The sequence below is a fragment of the Rhagoletis zephyria genome, unplaced genomic scaffold, assembly GCF_001687245.7.
Source record: "Rhagoletis zephyria isolate East Lansing unplaced genomic scaffold, Rhagoletis_zephyria_1.1 Rzeph_scaffold_00461, whole genome shotgun sequence".
In the NCBI taxonomy this organism is placed as follows: Eukaryota; Metazoa; Arthropoda; class Insecta; order Diptera; family Tephritidae; genus Rhagoletis; species Rhagoletis zephyria.
In genome coordinates, this window is record NW_016157545.1 from 228470 (window position 1) to 232990 (window position 4521).

The 4521-nt window shown below is 37.9% G+C and overlaps 1 protein-coding gene across 1 annotated transcript in view; it reads right to left on the bottom strand.

Annotated features, from left to right (window-relative positions):
* LOC108359794 (uncharacterized) overlaps positions 1-4227 on the bottom strand; it is a 222901-nt gene extending 218674 nt beyond the window's left edge. Inside the window, exon 1 of the mRNA XM_017611819.1 lies at positions 3950-4227. The gene's annotated coding sequence lies outside the window, so the exon portion shown is untranslated. The remainder of the gene's footprint in view (positions 1-3949) is intronic.
* Between the last annotated feature and the right edge of the window lie 294 nt (positions 4228-4521).

Below are 4521 nucleotides of genomic sequence, written 5' to 3' on the forward strand. Positions count from 1 at the left end.
ACCCATTGCTGGGACGGGGGTGGTTTCGCAACCAAATACACGTTTATATAGCGAGCCGCTTGCTCCAAGCAGACACCCGCTTGCAGCCGCACCTACTGGTGAACAGACGCTGCAGACTTCAGTGAGCCCTTAACCGAACAAGTCGGAGTGGCCCCACCGAAGCTCCCTCTCTTTCTGCCGTGACCCAAGGCTCCACTCGGATTGGTTACCGCATCTCGCACATGGGTTGCTCACGTTGCCCACATGTCGTTCGAATGGACACCGACGCTCCAGCTCTGAAAGTATTCAACTCGGAACCCGCTGGTGGTAGCAGAGGAAGAGGGAGGCCCCCACTGCGATGGAAAGATCAGGTGGAGAAGGACTTGGCTTCACTTGGCGTTTCCAATTGGCGTCAGTTGGCACAGAGGAGAAACGAATGGCGTGCTTTGCTGAACTCGGCCAAAATCGCTTAGGCGGTTACAGCGCCAAAAAAGAAGAAGAAGAATTTATTCAAGAAGTGATTACCAGTAAATAATATGGTTAATCGGGAAACATAAATATAAATAATATATTTACTGCGAAAACGCGGGGCCGTATGAAAAGCGGGAAAAAATTGTGGAGTTCGCCACATGAAAATGTTAAGACTGACAAAAAATATTCAGGCATGTTCTGCAAATCGTACGATTTCAAATCGGCGCGATTTGCAAAGTATTGTTGTGTATTTGTAATCAAAGTATTAAATTTTTCAAATGAAAACTTCTAGAAACATATCGTTTACGTTATATCCATCGATTTGGTGCCAAATTTTTACCTCTGGGTCATAAATCTTCCGAAATAGATTTTGTAATTCGCACCGATTTGAAATCTAACGATTTGCAGAACATGCCCGATAGCCTAAAATGTTATCAAGGACAAAGGCAGTCTGCCAAAAAATATTACAGTCGATATCTTGTGAACTTAGTAGCAGTAGCGCTGCAGCCACTATTACAGAAGCGCTTAAGGTATTAAAATTGAATGCAAATCAGTAGACAGCGAGGCGAAGAGTTGTCAAATTGAACGCCAAGGCATGATAAAAGAAGAAAAAAGCAAATTTGATCAAAATACATGTGCGAGAATGGTAGCATTTTGCCGGATCGCACGAAAACCGGACCGTTGCCTATTGGGATATGTGAGGCCTTACAGAATGCAATAAAAAAAACATATTTTTAAGTTTCAATTGAAGGTTATTTGGTCTGACAATACTAAATTAATCGCTTTCAATCAAATGGCCGGGCATGGTATTGGTTCAAAGACCCAAATTAAACCTAAGCGCACCATTTAAGGCAAACTGTGAATCACAGTAGTCGGTCAATAATAGTTTGGGGTTGTATTTCTAAAATATTGTTGGTCCGTTAGTACGCATTATGCGTAAAGAACAGTATCTGTTCATATTTCAACAAAATTTACAAGATGTAGTCGAAAAATGAGAGTTTCTGCTGAAAAATCACCCAAAACATACTGCATATTTTCGCAAAAATTGGATGCAAAAGCAAAAATTTGCTATTTTGAAATGGCCTCCACAATCCGCGGATGTGAATCTCGAAAATTTGCGAAATCAACTAAAATCGCAGCTTACTAAGTATCCAAGTCTGTCCAATGGAGTACATGAGCTATGAAAGCAAACCAGGGTATATGGGAGGCTATACCTCCAGAATCTTTACAGAAATACAAATAGGGGCCAAATTGCATCAAGGAACTAAAAAAAGAAAAATTATACTGAACATTGTGTGAGCAATTCTTTTTTTTGTGAAAATTGTCCGAAAGTTATTAAAAATGTATGAGTGCAAAACTGTAACATCTGCCTTAATTTACATTTTTGACTGTTCGTTTTATTATTATTGTTGGATTGACTTCAATTCGTTATGAGAGAGCAAGTACAGGTGTACCAATAAGAATATATAACAAAAGTATGAATGTCGTTAGAACTAGGAAAGATATCGGCGGCTGATATAAAAAGCGTTACACCATGTTACAGTTTTGCTCGTCACTGTATGTAGTTACATAAAGGTACATATTAATAAAAAATTTAAACTATTAAAATTTATTGTTTTAATGATTAATCCCTATAGTCTTCTGTAAATATATAATGTGAATCAGTTTAAAAAATAAAATTGTCTTATTTGACTTCAAATGTTTGCTGCTTTTGTATTTTTCTATACAAATATGAAGTACTGTCTGCATTGTCTACTATAAACGTTCATACCTGTCGCAGAAACGAGCAGAAAAATAGAAAAATTTCAATTTTGTTCTCACATGAACTAGAATTTGGTATGCACACACGCCGCGAAATTCGGGAGAGTAACGTGAATATGGCGTCATGGTAGATTTGCCGGTGGAGAGAGCTGAGAGAGATCTATCAGTATCTATATGTTTTGCATATATATATGTACATGTATATTACACAGGCAATACACAAAATCTCCTATGACGTCATATCTCTGTCAAAATTTTCAAGAGAGAGTAAGCGGTATCACAATCAGCGCCACCTTCTGTATTCGTTTCACCATGCGATGTGACGGTATGTCATACTTGACATGTACAGACAAGTCAGCTTGTGTGTATTCTGCTTAACAGCGCTCTTTTACAGATTACTGATACTAAGGAAGTTCTGTTGTTTATCTCATTGAATAAGTTTGATATGTGGCTGGGNGGGTATATGGGAGGCTATACCTCCAGAATCTTTACAGAAATACAAATAGGGGCCAAATTGCATCAAGGAACTAAAAAAAGAAAAATTATACTGAACATTGTGTGAGCAATTCTTTTTTTTGTGAAAATTGTCCGAAAGTTATTAAAAATGTATGAGTGCAAAACTGTAACATCTGCCTTAATTTACATTTTTGACTGTTCGTTTTATTATTATTGTTGGATTGACTTCAATTCGTTATGAGAGAGCAAGTACAGGTGTACCAATAAGAATATATAACAAAAGTATGAATGTCGTTAGAACTAGGAAAGATATCGGCGGCTGATATAAAAAGCGTTACACCATGTTACAGTTTTGCTCGTCACTGTATGTAGTTACATAAAGGTACATATTAATAAAAAATTTAAACTATTAAAATTTATTGTTTTAATGATTAATCCCTATAGTCTTCTGTAAATATATAATGTGAATCAGTTTAAAAAATAAAATTGTCTTATTTGACTTCAAATGTTTGCTGCTTTTGTATTTTTCTATACAAATATGAAGTACTGTCTGCATTGTCTACTATAAACGTTCATACCTGTCGCAGAAACGAGCAGAAAAATAGAAAAATTTCAATTTTGTTCTCACATGAACTAGAATTTGGTATGCACACACGCCGCGAAATTCGGGAGAGTAACGTGAATATGGCGTCATGGTAGATTTGCCGGTGGAGAGAGCTGAGAGAGATCTATCAGTATCTATATGTTTTGCATATATATATGTACATGTATATTACACAGGCAATACACAAAATCTCCTATGACGTCATATCTCTGTCAAAATTTTCAAGAGAGAGTAAGCGGTATCACAATCAGCGCCACCTTCTGTATTCGTTTCACCATGCGATGTGACGGTATGTCATACTTGACATGTACAGACAAGTCAGCTTGTGTGTATTCTGCTTAACAGCGCTCTTTTACAGATTACTGATACTAAGGAAGTTCTGTTGTTTATCTCATTGAATAAGTTTGATATGTGGCTGGGAAAGTTAAAAGGGACCAACGGGTCGAAATAATCGATTTTGACTTTTTACCGATTCTTGTAGTAGATTTTACGCTCATTTTAATGCAACAACCGCAGCTTTCTAGCTCCATCAGCTTTTCAAAAATTCACTTCAAAAAAGGGCATATTTATAAGAAAACCTACAATTGTAAAATAAAGTACTTTTTCTCGAAAACCTATTTCGAACCATAGGACCTTTTTAACTTTCCCAGTCCCATATATTTTTTCTGTGCAACTTACATCATCTGCGTGAGAGTCGTATGTCAAATGGTTGCTTGAAAACGGATGTGATTGTACACGATGGTGATCACGTGTTTCTCGGGAGTATTCGCCTTGATATTTTTTCGGTTGTGGCGGCTGTTTGCGGCGATGTTGCAGACGGCTTTGAGATAGTGGCTGCTGTTGATACTGGCGAGAATGCTGATAATCGTATTCAGTAGCATTACCATCAAAGCCGTTGTCATAATCGTAGCCAATGTCGACGGGCGCAAATGCGTGTTCGTAAACGTGTTGGCCCGTTTTGGACTCACCATCGCTGTTATAATCATAATATTCATCATCATCATCGCCGTACTCAGTAATTTTTTCACTGCTAGTCTCTGTAGGCATGTGGCTACTATCAGACTCTAAGATTATACCTATAATATTATCCGTACTAGTGCCTACTGACTCCGAATGTTCCTCCACATATACCGTAGCGTTATCAGCATCTTCGTTGATGTGACTGCTTGAACTAAAAGGTGACTCTTCCACATACACCTCTCCATTGTGGCCAACATGTTTCGACTTCGCATGCCAGTTCAGTTGAATGT